Source organism: Haematobia irritans, chromosome 1 (genome assembly GCF_050003625.1).
Source record: "Haematobia irritans isolate KBUSLIRL chromosome 1, ASM5000362v1, whole genome shotgun sequence".
Classification (NCBI taxonomy): Eukaryota; Metazoa; Arthropoda; class Insecta; order Diptera; family Muscidae; genus Haematobia; species Haematobia irritans.
This window is the reverse complement of record NC_134397.1, coordinates 48,518,885-48,537,475: the sequence shown is the minus strand read 5'-3', so window position 1 is coordinate 48,537,475 and position 18,591 is coordinate 48,518,885.

Sequence of the window (18,591 nt, the reverse complement as noted above, 5' to 3'; positions counted from 1 at the left end):
GACGGAGTTCAAACGACATGGTTTATTTTGGCTCTCAATATGCAATTGCAATTGCCGGAAGGCAAAAAAGAGAAGGTCGTTTGCATCGCATCAATCCCTAGCGAAAAGAATCATATGGTATGACCGGGGTATGCCTCAACATGGAGGGCAACATACTAGCACATATACCAAATTTCAAATGACTCGGATGAAATTTGCTCCTCCAAGAGGCTCCAAAACCAAATCTCGGGATCGGTTTATATGGGGGCTATATATGATTATGGACTGATATGGACCACTTTTGGCATGGTTGTTAAATATCACATACTATCACCACGTACCAAATTTCAACCAGATCGGATGAATTTGGCTTCTCCAAAAGGCACCGGAGGTCAAATCTGGGGATCGGTTAATATGAGGGCTATATATAATTATGGACTTATATTAACCAATTCTTGCATGGTTGTTGGATACCATATACTAACATCACGTACCAAATTTCAACCGAATCGGATGAATTTTGCTCTTACAAGGGGCTACGGAGGTCAAATCTGGGGATCGGTTTATATGGGGGCTATATATAATTATGGACCGATTTCGACCAATTTTTGCATGGGTATTTGAGGCCATATATTAACACCACCTACCAAATTTCAACTGAATCAGATGAATTTTCGTCTTCCAAGAGGCTCCGGAGGTCAAATCTGATGATCGGGTTATATGGGGGCTATATATAATTATGAACCGATGTGGACCAATTTTTGTATGGCCATTAGAGACCATATACTAACACCATGTACCACATTTCAGCCAGATCGGATGAAATTTGCTTCTCTTAGGGGCTCCGCAAGCCAAATCGGGGGATCGGTTTATATGGGGGCTATATATAATTATGGGCCGATGTGAACCAATTTTTGCATGGTTGTTAGAGATCATATGGTGACACCATGTACCAAATTTCAGCCGGATCGGATGAAATTTGCTTCTCTTAGAGGCTCCGCCAGCCAAATCTGGGGATCGGTTTATAAGGGGACTATATATAATTATATACCGATGTTGACCAATTTTTGCAAGATTGTTAGAGACCATATACTAACACCATGTACCAAATATCAGCCGGATCGGATGAAATTTGCTTCTCTTAGAGGCTCCACAAGCCAAATCGGGGGAACGGTTTATATGAGGGCTATATATAATTATGGACCGATGTGGACCAATTTTTGCAAGATTGTTAGAGACCATATACTAACACTACGCACCAAATTTCAGCCAGATCGGATGAAATTTGCTTCTCTTAGAGGCTCCGCAAGCCAAATCGGCGGATCGGTTTATATGGGGGCTATATATAATTATGGACCGATGTGAACCAATTTTTGCATGATTGTTAGATATCATACGGTGACACCATGTACCAAATTTCAGCCAGATCGGATGAAATTTGCTTCTCTTAGAGGCTCCGCAAGCCAAATCGGGGGATCGGTTTATATGGGGGCTATATATAATTATGGGCCGATGTGAACCAATTTTTGCATGATTGTTAGAGATCATATGGTGACACCATGTACCAAATTGTAGCCGGATCGGATGAAATTTGCTTCTCTTAGAGGCTCCGCAAGCCAAATCTGGGAACGGTTTATAAGGGGGCTATATATAATTATATACCGATGTTGACCAATTTTTTGCAAGGTTGTTAGAGACCATGTACTAAATTTCAGCCAGATCGGATGAATTTTGCTCTTCCAAGGGGCTCTGGAGGTAAAATCTGGAGATCGGTTTATATGAGGGCTATATATAATTATAGACCGATGTAGACCAATTTTTGCATAGTTGTTAGAGACCATATACTAACACTACATACCAAATTTCTGCCGGATGGGATGAAATTTGCTTCTTGTAGAGTCTTCGCAAGCCAAATTTGGGGGTCCGTTTATATGGGGGCTATTCGTAAAAGTGGACCGATATGGCCCATTTGCAAAACCATCCGACCTACAACAATAACAACTACTTGTGCCAAGTTTCAAGTCGATAGCTTGTTTCGTTCGGAAGTTAGCGTGATTTCAACAGACGGACGGACATGCTCAGATCGACTCAGAATTTCACCACGACCCAGAATGTATATATACTTTATGTGGTCTTAGAGCAATATTTCGATGTGTTACAAACGGAATAACAAAGTTAATATACCCCCATCCTTTGGTGGAGGGTATAAAAATATGAACTATGAAAAATTGGTATTATATTTTTGTAAATAAAGAAAACTTACATACATACACTTTCGGACCTACAGTTCCACCACCGATACCTTCGGACCTACAGATCCCCCACTAAGACCTTCGGGCCTACAGTGCCACCACTGAGATCTCCGTTGATATCTTCGGACCTACAGTTCCCCCACTAAGACCTTCTAACCTATACTCCCACCACTGAAACATTCGGTCGTACAATTCCACCACTGAGACCTGCGCGCCTACAGTTCCCCATCTGAGACCTTCGAGCCTACAGTTACAGCACTGAGACCTCCGGGCCCACAGTTTCCCCACTGAATCCTTCGGGCCTACAGTTCTACCACTGAGGTCTTCGGATCTTCAGTTCCATAACCGATACCTTCGGTCCTAAAGATCCATCACTGAATCTTTCTGTACTACAGTTACTCCACTGAGGCCTTCAGGTTTGCATTTCCACCAGTGGGACCCTTCGGGTCTACAAACCCCCCACTGAGACCTTTGGGCCTACAGTTCCTCCACTGAGACATTTGATCCTACAGTTCCTCCACTGAGCCCGTTGTGCCACTGAGACCTTCGGGCTTACAGTTCCTCCACTGTGACATTTGATCCTACAGTTCCTCCACCGAGTCCGATGTGCCTGTAGTCGCCCATTGAGGCCATCGGGCCTACAGTTCCCCCACTAAGACCTTCGAACCTACTCCTTCACCACTGAGACATCCCGGCCTAGAGTTCCTCCGCTGAGTTCCCCCACTAAAACCTTCGGGCGTAAAGTTCCGCCACTTATACCTTCGCACCACTGATACCTTCGGGCCTACAGTTCCACCATTGCGACATTCGGGCCTACAGTGCCACCACTGAGACCCTCGGGGCTATAGTTCCATTGAGACCTTCTGGCCTACAGTTCCTCCACTGATATCTTCGGGCCTACAGTTCCCCAACTAAGACCTTCACACCTATACTTCCACCACTGATACCTGCGCGCCTACAGTTCCACAACTGAGACCTTCGAGCCTACAGTGACAGCACTGAGACCTCCGGGCCCACAGTTCCCCCCTGAATACTTCGGGCTACAGTTCTATCACTGAGGTCTTCGGATCTTCAGTTCCATAACTGATACCTTCGGTCCTAAAGATCCATCACTGAATCTTCTAGTTTACACTTACACCACTGAGGCCTTCAGGCTTGCATTTCCACCAGTGGGACCCTCGGGTCTACAGATCCCCCACTGAGACCTTTGGGCCTTCAATTCCTCCACTGAGACATTTGATCCTACAGTTCCTCCACTGAGTCCGTTGTGCCACTGAGACCTTCGGGCTTACAGTTCCTCCACTGTGACATTTGATCCTACAGTTCCTCCACTGAGTCCGATGTGCCTGTAGTCCCCCACTGAGGCCATCGCACCTACAGTTCGCCCACTAAGACCTTCTGACCTACACCTTCACCACTGAGAACTCCCGGCCCAGAGTTCCTCCGCTGATATCTTCGGGCGTACAGTTGCCTCAATAAAACCTTCGGGCCTAAAGTTCCGCCACTGATACCTTCGCGCCTGCATTTCCACCATTGATACCTTCTGGCCTACAGTTCCACCATTGCGACATTCGGGCCTACAGTGCCACCACTGAGACCCTCGGGGCTATAGTTCCATTGAGACCTTCTGGCCTACAGTTCCCCCACTAAGACCTTCGAACCTACTCCTTCACCACTGAGACATCCCGGCCCAGAGTTCCTCCGCTTCAGGCATACAGTTCCCCCACTAAAACCTTCGGGCGTAAAGTTCCTCCACTTATACCTTCGCACCACTGATACCTTCGGGCCTACAGTTCCACCAATGCGACATTCGGGCCAACAGTGTCACCACTGACACCCACGGGGCTATAGTTCAATTGAGACCTTCTGGCCTACAGTTCCTCCACTGATATCTTCGGGCCTACAGTTCCCCAACTAAGACCTTCACACCTATACTTCCACCACTGAGACATATGGGCGTACAATTCCACCACTGAGACCTGCACGCCTAAAGTTCCCCCATTGAGATCTTCGAGCCTACAGTTACACCACTGAGACCTCCGGGCCCACAGTTTCCCCACTGAATCCTTCGGGCCTACAGTTTTACCACTGAGGTCTTCGGATCTTCAGTTCCATAACCCATACCTTCGGGCCTAAAGTTCCACCACTGAATCTTTGTGGACTACAGTTACTCCATTAAGGCCTTCCGGCTTGCATTTCCATCAGTGGGACTCTCGGGTCTAGAGATCCCCCTCTGAAACCTTTGGGCCTACAATCCAACCCCTGAAACCGAAGTTTTCATCGAGCACCGAATTCCTCATCAAATACCAAACATCGATGAACCGACGTTGTCATCACTACAGATCATCAACGAAGCGAATTTCTCATCGATTACCAACTACCAACGAACCGAATTTCTCATCAATGAACCGAATCTCTCATCAAATACCGAGCATGCAGCAACCGTCGAATCGAACTTCTTATAACCTACCGATTATCTACGAAACGTATTCCTCTTCTTTCTCAGAGAAAGAACTGGTATAATTATACCAGGGAACTGGTATCATTATACCAGTTCCCGATTATCTACAAATCGATGACTATTGGCTTCATGAGAATTTCTCATCTATGAACCGAATCTCTCATCAAATAATGATCATGCAACAACCGTCGAATCGAACTTCTTATAACCTACCGATTATCTATTGTGTAGGATATCGAAGATGCGGTCCGACCGAACTACATATATCGCCATATATACTTGTTTCTTGCACATGCATGCTTTCATATGTTTGTTTGAATCTATGAGTAGTAGTCTGAAGTGTGGAAAACTCAAATTGTATGTGTAGCAAACAGACTTCTCACACATGTGGATGCATATTCCCCGATACATCATGGGAAGCAATCACTGGATGAAAATGTTTATATTTAGTTCAGTGGGTCTGACATTTTTTGGACCATACGTATAGCTTCCACATGATAGCTGCAGTCGGGGTTGTTTTTTTGTGTGTTCTGATTGGTGCAAGGGGAAGCGCTGCTTTCCCCTCTATTGCTTTGCTTTGTTGGACCACGATTCAATGATTTTTGCTAAATATTTTTGCTTTAAAAAAATGTTTTCTGCCGAGTGTTGAGATGTAAATGTAATTCATTTGCCCTAATGGCATGTTGCAAAGTATTCACTTTGCATCGTTCCGTTTGAGTTGGATAACAAGTGCAGCAGGAAAATTGAAACTAAAGTAAACACAATGATGGCATTTTTTCCCATTGTGCCGTCTATGGTGGTACTAGAGAGCTGCTGGTGGAACAAAAAAAAACAATTTCCCAAAATCGCAAAAAACATTCAAGTGTAAATATTACAAAAGGAGTCTCTTTTTATTCCTGTTAAATTGAATTAATACAATTAAAAACAAGTAAGTGGAAGACTTTGGTTGGGTAAAAGTGAATACAGAGTTTACTCTATATATAAGTGTGCCGTCACAAAAGTCCCTCTATTTGTAGGGGGCTTTGATGTAGTTCCTCTTTTCAGATGGAGTTTTATCGAAGGGTGGTTGTTTTGAAAAAAAAAAAAAACAAAATGTTTTATTGAAAATCAGTAATGTGACGAATAATAAAAGGGGTGAAAATGTAAAATCTGACATTGTATTATAGCCTACGAAGGTTGCCAAACCTTCAAACAAAAACAAACAAACAAATATTAATCATCGAAAATCAATTTATTATTTTTCAAAATATTCTCCACTAAGATCTATACACTTTAGCGTTTGAACTAATGCTCGAAACACTTTTGCCTCTCTGAGGTATCTCCACAACATACACTGAAAGCATCAACTGCTTCTTCAGGTGTCGAACAATCGACTACAGTTTACTTTCATGGACGTGTTTCAAAGCACCGCGGTCGTATTTTTGGAGTATTCTTTTCGACCAATCGACACGGGTCGTTTTTGAGCGATTGACAAATTGTGTGGGATCTAGGTTAGGTTATGTGGCAGCCCGATGTATTAGGCTCACTTAGACTATTCAGTCCATTGTGATACCACATTACTCTTATCACTGAGTGCTGCCCCATTCCATGTTAAGCTCAATGACAAGGGACCTCCTTTTTATAGCCGAGTCCGAACGGCGTTCCACATTGCAGTGAAACCACTTAGAGAAGCTTTGTAACCCTCAGAAATGTCACCAGCATTACTGAGGTAGGATAATCCACCGCTGGAAAACTTTTGGTGTTCGGTCGAAGCAGGAATCGAACCCACGACCTTGTGTATGCAAGGCGGGCATGCTAACCATTGCACCACGGTGGCTCCTTTATGTGGATATATTTTTAAGGCGACAATTGGTTACTTCCATTATTTTACTTGCAACATACTATCTAGGTCTCTCTTTCTAGACACATATATGTTTATAGGCTATTTCTAAGTTAATATATGTTTGTATCCAAGCATATTATATTTACAAACATTTTATGTCCCAAAAATAATATGTCCTAACATATTAACATATATGTCCCTAACATGTTATGCTAGTTTATGAACATTATAAGCTTGCACTTAAAAATATTGTGTTAAAAAATTTGAGTTCCAAACATATAATTGTTACACCCAATTATATGAAAAACAGTCTTTTTCGTCCGTATATAAACAAATTCTCAGATTTGGCTTGCGGAGCCTGATTTAGGGGCAAATCTATCCATAATTTTAAATAGCCCCCATATAAACCGATACCAGATTTGACTTGCGGAGTCTCTTGGAGGAGTAAATTTCATCCGATTCGTTCGGTACGAAAAGTCAACATATGGCCTCTAAACACCACGCAAAAATTGGTACATATCTGTTCATAATTTTATATATAGCCCCCTTATAAACAGATCCCCAGATTTTACTTCTTGAGCCGCATAGAAAAGCAAATTTCATCCGATCGGATTCAAATTTGGTACGTTATGTTAGACTACGTAAAGTTGTTTTAAGATTCGATTGTGGATGATATTCTTTAGTGGGACTTGCTACGCAATCCATAATGTAGCGTACATAAGAATCGACCTGGGCGAACTTTCGGCCGTATATACTTGTTTTAATATATTTTGCATCCGTTCTCGGTCACGAGTAAGTTTTCTATCACTGAGTCGTGGATTTCTGGCCTTCGCTTTTCGGATCATTTCTGATGTTGTTATTACGCGATGCCACTCGAGCCAAAAATAATCTACCAAAATTTCAAAAATAATTTACCATTCAGCTACAAAACAAAACAATTTTATTTCTATAGAAAATTTTGCCAAAATTTTATTTCTATAGAAAATATTGTCAAAATTTTATTTCTATAGACAATTTTGTCAAAATTTTATTTCTATAGAAAATTTTGTCAAAAATTTATTTCTATAGAAAATTTTGTCAAAATTTTATTATAATAGAAAATGTTGTTATTTCTATAGAAAATTTTTGCCAATATTTTATTTCTGTTTTTCAAAATTTTACTTTTATAGAAAATTTTGTCAAAATTTTATTTCGGTATAAAATTTTGCCAATATTTTATTTCTATGTTTCTCAAAATTTTATTTCTATAGAAAATTTTGTCAAAATTTTATGTTTATAGAAAATTTTGTCAACATTTTATTTCTTAGTTGGTGAGCAATATTTTGAAAAATCTACCATAACATCAAGAATCCTACCAAACAGTAAAAAAATTACAATTTTTGGTAGATTTCTACCAAACGTGCCAACCGTGGATTTAATACTGCCAGTATCACGGTAATTTTGTCAATATTTCATTTCTATAGAAAATTTTGTTAAAATTTTATTACTATAGAAAATGTTGTCAAAATTTTATTTCTATACAAATTTTTGTCAAAATTGTATTTCTATAGAAAATTTTGTTAAAATTTTATTTCCCTAGAAAATTTTGTCAACCTTTTATTTCTATAGAAAATTTTGTCAAAATTTTATTTCTATAGAAAATTTTGTCAATATTTCATTTCTATAGAAAATTTTGTTAAAATTTTATTACTATAGAAAATGTTGTCAAAATTTTATTTCTATACAAATTTTTGTCAAAATTGTATTTCTATAGAAAATTTTGTCAAAATTTTATTTCTATAGAAAATTTTGTCAAAATTGTATTTATATAGAAAAAGTTGTCAAAATTTTATTTCTATGGAAAATTTTTTCAATATTTTATTTCTACAGAAAATTTTGTCAAAATTTTATTACTATAGAAAATGTTGTCAAAATTGTATTACTATAGAAATTTTGTCACAATTTTTTTTCTATAGAAAATTTTGTCAACATTTTATTTCTATAGAAATCTTTGTTAAAATTTTATTTCTATAGAAAATTTGTCAAAATTGTATTTCCATAGAAAATTTTGTCAAAATTTTATTTCTATAGAAAATTTTGTCAAAATTGTATTTATATAGAAAAAGTTGTCAAAATTTTATTTCTATTGAAAATTTTGTTAAAATTTTATTTCCCTAGAAAATTTTGTCAACATTTTATTTCTATAGAAAATTTGATCAAAATTTTATTTCTATAGAAAATTTCAAAATTTTATTGCTATAGAAACTTTTACCAAAATTGTATTTCCATAAAAATTTGTCAAAATTTTATTTCTATAGAAAATTTTGCCAAAATTTCATTTCTATAGAAAATTTGATTTCTATAGAAAATTTCAAAATTTTCTTGCTATAGAAAATTTTATCAAAATTGTATTTCCATTAAAAGTTTGTCAATATTTTATTTCTATAGAAAATTTTTCAAAATTGTATTTCTATAGAAAATTTGTCAAAATTTTATTTCTATAGCGAATTTTGTCAAAATTTTATTACTATAGAAAATGTTGTCAAAATTTTATTTCTATAGAAATTTTTGTCAAAATTTTATTTCTATAGAAATTTTTGTCAAAATTTTATTTCTATAGAAAATTTTGTCAAAATTTTATTTCTATAGAAAATTTTGTCAAAATTGTATTTCTATAGAAAATGTTGTCAAAATTTTATTTCTATATAAAATTTTGTCAAAATTTTATTTATATAGAAAATTTTGTCAAAATTGTATTTATATAGAAAATGTTGTCAAAATTTTATTTCTATTGAAAATTTTGTTAAAATTTTATTTCCCCAGAAAATTTTGTCAACATTTTATTTCTATAGAAAATTTGATCAAAATTTTATTTCTATAGAAAATTTCAAAATTTTATTGCTATAGAAAATTTTATCAAAATTGTATATCCATAAAAAATTTGTCAAAATTTTATTTCTATAGAAAATTTTGCCAAAATTTCATTTCTATAGAAAATTTGATCAAAATTTTATTTCTTTAGAAAATTTCAAAATTTTCTTGCTATAGAAAATTTTATCAAAATTGTATTTCCATAAAAAGTTTGTCAATATTTTATTTCTACAGAAAATTTTTCAAAATTGTATTTCTATAGAATATTTGTCAAAATTTTATTTCTATAGCGAATTTTGTCAAAATTTTATTACTATAGAAAATGTTTTCAAAATTTTATTTCTATAGAAATTTTTGTCAAAATTTTATTTCTATAGAAATTTTTGTCAAAATTTTATTTCTATAGAAAATTTTGTCAAAATTGTATTTCTATAGAAAATGTTGACAAAATTTTATTTCTATAGAAAATGTTGTCAAAATTTTATTTCTATACAAAATTTTGTCACAATTTTGTTCCTATAAAAAATTTGTCACCATTTTATTTCTATAGAAAATTTTGTCAAAATTTTATTTCCATAAAAAATTTGTCAAAATTTTATTACTATAGAAAATGTTGTCAAAATTTTATTTCTATAAAAAATTTGTCAAAATTTTATTTCTATCGAAATTTTTGTCAAAATTTTATTTCTATAGAAAATGTCAAAATTTTATTTCTATAGAAAATTTTGTCAAAATTGTATTCCTATAGAAAACGTTGTCAAAATTTTATTTCTATAGAAAATTTTGTCAAAATTTTATTTCTACAGAAAAATTTGTCAACAGTTTATTTCTATAGAAAATTTTGTCAAAATTTTATTTCTATAGAAAATTTTGTCAAAATTTTATTTCCATAGCGAATTTTGTCAAAATTTTATTACTATATAGAGAATTTTGTCAAAATTTTATTTCCATAGCGAATTTTGTCAAAATTTTATTACTATAGAAAATATTATCAAAATTTTATTTCCATAGAAAATTGTGTCAACATTTTATTTCTATAGAAAATGTCAAAATTTTATTTCTATAGAAAATTTTCTCAAAATTTTATTTCTATAGAAAATTTTGTCAAAATTTTATTTCTATAGAAAATTTTGTCAAAATTTTATTTCTATAGCGATTTTTGTCAAAATTTTATTACTATAGAAAATGTTGTCAAAATTTTATTTCTATAGAAAATTTTGTCAACATTTTATTTCTATAGAAAAAGTTGTCAACATTTTATTTCTATAGAAAATGTTGTCAAAATTTTATTTCTATAGACAATTTTCTCAAAATTTTATTTCTATAAAAAATTTTGTCAAAATTTTAGTTCTATAGAAAATTGTGTCAAAATTTTATTTCTATAGAAAATTTTGTCAAAACTTTATTTCTATAGAAAATGTTGTCAAAATGTTATTGCCATAAAAAATTTTGTAAAAATTTTATTTCTATAGAAAATTTTGTCAACATTTTATTTCTATTTATGAAGTAGCTCTTAGTTGGTGAGCAATATTTTGTACAATCTACCATAACACCAAACAGTAAAAAATCTACAATTTTTGGTAGAATTCTACCAAATGTGGCAATACTGCCAGTATCACGGTACCGAGCAACACTTCCTCTGGAATTAATCTGTCAGCTCCCAGATGAGCGCCTTGTAATTGATAGCAACCTGAAGTTGATTACAATACATATAGGCCACTCATACAAATTCTTTGTCAAACCAAAGCTACCAGCGAAAAGCGATCTAATTTTATGGCCAAAACATGAAATGTAACACCATAAAAAAAATTACAAAAAAATTAAATTTCTTTTTCTACATGAGAACCCTTCAAAGTTATTTGTTGCCCTTTAAGTGAATGTTATGTTTGTTGCCACTGATGATAAGTGCCTAGCGGCATACTGAACCCATAGGATGGCCAGTAGAACTAGTATTTCGTTCATTGCCCTCTATCTATCCATTTAAGGATCTATGCATTCATTTATTCGCTTGTATAGTTGCCATGAGTGTCTGAGTCAACTTGAAGTTTAAGAAAAATAATCTTTACATTTAATTCAGATCTACAAGTTCTAGAGTGAGTTCTATCTCCCCCTTTGAATATTACTGGAACTGGTGCTGTTGCTATTCAACATCATCATCCGTTTAGCTTTGAATTGCACTTGAGAATTTTTGCAATTGTTGTTTGCCTTTTTTACATTTTTCTAATGGAATCTTGAACACGACAGGCAGTAAAAAGAGATTACATACCAGTTAGAAGCTGGCCACTGGAAAAATATGTAAGAGTCGAAGAAGAGCAAAAATATTTTGCAACAACTGAAGATATCTTGAAGACACAATGGCAATATGATTGTGTGCAAATCGTTTTGGGGAATTTGGCAGATTAAAATTAGATGTTAACGAAAGAGCAAATCTAGTGCAAATTTGTAAAAAACAAAGTTGCCAATTAAAAAGATCAGATTTATGTGGATATAAATAGTCAATGTCCTCATATGGATATGAGCAGGCAATGTTAAATGGGGAAGATTATAATGCTATATGTAAGGTAAAAGGTTCAGCTGCGCCCAACTAAAAATACCCTCCCTAATAAATGGGAACAAAATTTTGCACAGAATTTTGAATAAACTAACAAGTATACACGGCCGTAAGTTCGGCCAGGCCGAAGCTTATGTACCCTCCACCATGGATTGCGTAGAAACGTGTTCTAAACACTGCCATCCACAAACGAATTACTTGAGTTGCGGTAACGCTTGCCGATGGCAAGGTATCTTAAAACCTCCTAACACCATCTTCTAAATTGTATGTAAGTCCATACGTGGTATATATTAAATCAAAAAAGATCGATCAAATACGTATGTAATTCAGTTTGATAAAATAGACATACAATTTTGATAAAATTTTCTATAGAAATAAAATTTTAACAAAATTTTCTATAGAAATTAAATTGTCATAAAATTTTCTATAGAAATAAAAATTTTGACAAAATTTTCTATAGAAAGGAAATTTTGACAAAAATTTCTACAGAAATAAAATTTTAACAAAATTTTCTATAGAAATAAAATGTTGACAAAATTTTTATAGAAATAAAATCTTTGTAGATTATTTTTGACTCGAGTGGCAACCATGATTATGAACCGAATAAAATTTGAACAAAATGTTCTATAGAAATAAAAATTTGACAATGATGAAAATTTGATTATGAATTTTCTATAGAAATAAAATTTTGGTAGATTTATTTTTGGCTCGAATATGAACCGATATGGACCAATTTTTGTGTGATTGGAGATCGGCTATATATAACTGTAGACAGATATGGACCAATTTTGGTATGGTTGCAAGCCAAATCTGGGGATCGGTTTATATGGGGGCTATATATAATTATGAACCGATGTGGACCAATTTTTAAATGGTTGTTAGAGGCCATATACCAACATCATGTACCAAATTTCAGCCGGATCGGATGAAATTTGCTTCTTTTTGAGGCTCCGCAACCCAAATCTGGGGATCGATTTATATGGGGGCTATATATAATTATGGACCCATGTGGACCAATTTTTACATGGTTGTTAGAGACCATATACTAACACCATGTACCAAATTTCAGTCGGATCGGATGAAATTTGCTTCTCTTAGAGGCCTCGCAAGCCAAATCGGGGCATCGGTTTATATGAGGGCTATATATAATTATGGACCGATGTGGACCAATTTTTGCATGATCATTAGAGACCATATATTAACACCATATACCAAATTTCAGCCGGATCGGATGAAATTTGCTTCTCTTAGAGGCTCCGCAAGCCAAATCGGGGGATCGGTTTATATGGGGCTATATATAATTATGGACCGATGTGGACCAATTTTTTCATGGTTGTTAAAGACCATATACTTACGCAATATACCAAATTTCAGCCGGATCGGATGAAATTTGCTTCTCTTAGAGGATTCGCAAGCCAAATTTGGGGGTCCGTTTATATGGGGGCTATACGTAAAAGTGGACCGATATGGCCCATTTGCAATACCGTCCGACCTACATCAATAACAACTATTTGTGAAAAGTTTCAAGTCGATAGCTTGTTTCGTTCGGAAGTTAGCGTGATTTCAACAGACGGACGGACGGACATGCTCAGATCGACTCAGAATTTCACCACGACCCAGAATATATATACTTTAGGGGGTCTTAGAGCAATATTTCGATGTGTTACAAATGGAATGACAAAGTTAATATACCCCCCATCCTATGGTGGAGGGTATAATTATAAGAAAGGGGATTTTCGTTTGACTAAAATTTCCTTCCGGACGAAAGTATGTTTTCTTTGGATGTACACAACCAGTTGTCTTCCAAGAAATCAAGAAAACCAACCGCCGAAGATGAATCACTCTTCACCACGACGATGCGAACTTTCACACTCGGGCTCAAAGAAATGCATTTTCGAGCACTCAAAATATCATTCGTCTTTGGCTTTGCACCGAATGGCTTCTTTTTATTCCCATATGCAAAAAAATGGGTGGTCAACGTTTTTCGACGCCGGAAGAAGCGGTTGATGCGTTCAGAATGTATGTTTTGGAGATACCTCATAAATGCTTCGACAATTGGCACAAACGCATGCAAAATTGCATAGATCTTAATGGGGAATACTTTGACAAACAATAAAGCCATTCTTGATTATTGATATTTTCTTTATACACTAAACCACATTGTGATCAAGGTATAACTGGTTGGCTGATAAGTCCCCGGTCTGACAAAGAAAAACACATTTTTTTTTTGTCAAAAATTCGTTTTTATTATTCAACATAGTTCCCTTCAAGAGCGATACAACGATTATAACGACCTTCCAATTTTTTGATACCATTTTGGTAGTACTCCTTCGGTTTTGCCTGAAAATAGGCCTCAGTTTCGGGATCACCTCTTCATTGCAGCCAAATTTTTTCCCTGCGAGCATCCTTTTGAGGTCTGAGAACAAGAAAAAGTCGCTGGGGGCCAGATCTGGAGAATACGGTGGGTGGGGAAGCAATTCGAAGCCCAATTCATGAATTTTTGCCATCGTTCTCAATGACTTGTGGCACGGTGCGTTGTCTTGGTGGAACAACGCTTTTTTCTTCTTCATATGGGGCCGTTTTGCCGCGATTTCGACCTTCAAACGCTCCAACAACGCCATATAATAGTCACTGTTGATGATTTTTCCTTCTCAAGATAATCGATAAAAATTATTCCATGTGCATCCCAAAAAAACAGAGGCCATTACTTTGCCAGCGGACTTTTGAATCTTTCCACGCATCGGAGACGGTTCACCGGTCGCTGTCCACTCAGCCGACTATCGATTGGACTCATGAGTGTAGTGATGGAGCCATGTTTCATCCATTGTCACATATCGACGGAAAAACTCGGGTGTATTACGAGTTAACAGCTGCAAACACCGCTCAGAATCATCAACACATTGTTATTTTTGGCCAAATGTGAGCTCGTGCGGCACCCATTTTGCACAGAGCTTCCGCATATCCAAATATTGATGAATGATATGACCAAGACGTTCCTTTGATATCTTTAAGGCCTCTGCTATCTCGATCAACTTCATTTTACGCTCATTCAAAATCATTTTATGGATTTTTTTGATGTTTTCGTCGGTAACCACCTCTTTCGGGCGTCCACTGTGTTCACCGTCCTCCGTGCTCATTTCACCACGCTTGAATTTTGCATACCAATCAATTATTGTTGATTTCCCTGGGGCAGAGTCCGGAAACTCATTATCAAGCCAAGTTTTTGCTTCCACCGTATTTTTCCCCTTCAGAAAACAGTATTTTATCAAAACACGAAATTCCTTTTTTCCATTTTTTCACAATAAGAAAAGTTGCTTCATAAAAGACGCTCTATCTCACAAAGTAATTGACTTACAGATATCAAATTTTGACACGAATCATTTGAAGTTTGGTACTATATAAAAATAATATGCATTTAATACTAGCGACGCCATCTATGTGTCAGACCGGGGACTTATCAGCCAACCTGTTATATAGCATAGCTTGCGGCGCCCACGAGCACATTAAAGAAACCTTTTTAACGGAAACATACATTTAGTTGGGCACCGTGGAGCAGTGGTTGCTACGTCCGCCTTGCATGCCAAGGGTTATGGGTTCGATTCCTGTTTCGATCGAACACCAAAACGTTTTTTTTTTTACATATACGAATATTCCAGATATGTTCGGAAGATTCCGAAAAGATGTTCAAAATTTTATACTACTATATTAAATTCTTACTATGAACTGTACAAAGTGTCTTATTAAAGACTTAAAGTCAGAAAAGAACAGTGCTTGGTTCAAAAATAATTTTTTTATTGAAAAAAAAAAATTGTAACAAACCATTTTTTTGTGATAAAAGTTTAAAATTTAAAAAAAACGTTTTCCGTACAAATTTTCCAAACGTTTTTTTTTCTTTGCGTGCAGTAATCTTCTGAGGTATCAAAGAAACCTGCAAATACCATCCAAATCGGTCCAGATTTAGATATATCTCCCATATATACGTAGCGCCCGATATTAGTGGCATACTAACTCTGTAAATTCAGAATCAACTACAGCTCCTAATTTCAGACATTTCTGTTCAGATTGTGATAAAACTCCCATTAACTTGTACCCCTTACGGCCAATTTCATGTAGTTCCGTTAAGCTTTAACTCCCAGTTAACAGAAAATAAATTGCAAATATCTTCTCTCCGGTTAATTTTAAATAAACAATTTTCGGCAGTTAAGTTCCTAACTGGGATATGGAATATATAGGCAAGACAACAGATATGTCCATAATACGGTTTAAAAGTTCGTTAGTTAACGGAGCACTAACGGAGCTTCATGAAAATGGGGGTTAATGTTCTTAAATATGGAAATTCATTCGGCTTATCTCCCAAACCTATACCATTGATACCCCACCCCACAGTCAACTTTTACTAATTCAGTAGGGGTGGTTTAGGGTATCATATAGTCGGCTCCGCCCGACTTTATACTTTGCTCACTTGTTCTTCTATAATTCCGAAATATAAAAGGCAGCCCTCGTATGTGGTTTGTACGTTGCAGAAGTGGTGATTTTGACGTGGAAGGCAAAGAACGTCCGGGAGAGGCCAAGAAGCTTGAATATGCTGAATTGGAGGACTTGTGAAGGGTTAGGCAAGAAGAGTTAGCCAAATCCTTCAAAGTTGCAGGCCATGCCATTTCCCATCGACTGAGACTATTGGAAATGATTCAAAAGCAAAGAATTGCGTACTGTACGAGTTGAATATTTTGTAAAATAATCAAGCTCTTTTCGATGCTCAATATTTGTTTTTGTGCTCTAATCCCGAAATATAAAAGGCAACCCTCATAGAGCAATTCTAAGCTTTTGTATTAAATAAAAATAAACTATTGCATACTCTTAGGAGCCAATTCTAAAGCATTGCCTACTTTTTTATAGCTCCAGCATGCCAAAAGTGGGCTGTAAAATTAATTACGAACCCAGGAGCATTTTGCATAGTGGCTTAGAATTTGTGAGCTCCTCCTCTTTTGGCATGACATTTCCAATGCAACTGTTTCATCCAAGGCATTCGTAAACATGTTAGCAAGTACTTGTATTGTATGGAATCAGAAAGCATGGTCCAACATATTGGCTATTCTTCGATTTTTTGGTGAAGGGACAAATTTTTTGTATCTCATTTAAACTCCAGGAGTTGGCCATGTTACAGGGGTTTTATCTCGCTTTCCATATTTGAGTGTTGTAATTCATTTAGTATTTTCCATTTCCACGACCTTTACCCCGCAATCCAAAACATCCACCTGAACTTCCACATTAGCAAACAACTTCGTATCTCCCCCTATTGGTAATCCTAAATAGCAACAAATGACCCTGCAAAGTTTGCAAAATTTTGCATTCACCACAGGACACATTAGTTATGAAAACATTTACCGAAGCATCAACACATCATCATCATTAGCATTGGCTTCATTAACTTGCATCCTTGTAAAGTGCATCAAAGCCACAGCACTGCACTGTTTTCAACTATGACCTAGCTCACTTACTAGCATAAGGCCTACCAACCAACCAACCAACCAACTGCTAAGGAAAAAGTCGAAACAAAACTCAAACTGGCATCATTACCACGAAAAATAAAAACACGAGATCCCAGAGACATTGTGATGCCTTTAATGTGTGCGTGTGTGTGTGTGTGTGCCTAATTAAAATCTTCCTCATTGTTGCACTCTATTTGCCCATGTTTCAGGTTGAAAACAAGCATTGTTATGACACTGAAGTTTCATGTGCCCAAGACGGCGTACTAACTTTACAATTGGCTGGATGGGGGTGCTCGCGTGCCTTGATCAAATGTTGGCAATGGTGTTTTGTAGCGATGGAATTATGGCAGGGGGGGTAATATACCTTATAGGTTCCATCCTTCACTGGCATGCTATCTATCTTCTATCTAATTATTCATAGCAGGGATGGAAAACATAATTTTTGAAAATATACAAAAATTGTATTTTTTTGAGTGAAAATGTACCTCTTCCGAAACTTTGGTTTTTATTCAACAAAAATAATAAAAACAAGTATATACAGTAGTATGTTCGGCCGGGCCGAATCTTAAATACCCACCACCATGAATCAAATATAATAGTTTCCTTTGAAAATTTCAGGGGGTTTGATGACAGGTATTTTCTCAAGCAGATCTGTTCAACCAGTATGCTTCCCGAAGATAAATTAAAGAAGGTATAAAAAACTTACTAAAGGTACGAAAACAGAGTTTTCTATAGAAATAAAATGTTCTATAAAAATTTACAAAGTCTTGGTTAGACATAAACTTTTGACAACATTTTCTATAGAAATAAAATTTTGACAAAATTTTCCATAGAAATAAAATTTTGCCAAAATTTTCTATAGGAATAAACATTTGAAAAAAATTTTAGAAATGAAATGTTGGTAAAATTTTCCCTAGAAATAAAATTTTGAAAAAAATTTTCTATAGAATTAAAATTTTGACAAAATTGTCTATAGAAATAAAATTCTGGCAAAATTTTCTATAAAAATATAATTTTGACAAAGTTTTCTATAGAAATAACCTTTTGAAAAAATTTTCTATAGAAATAAAATTTTGACAAAATGTTCCCTAGAAATAACATTTTGAAAAAATTTCTTATAGAAATAAAATTTTGACAAAATTTTCTATAGAAATAAAATTTTGACAAAATTTTCTATAGTAATAAAA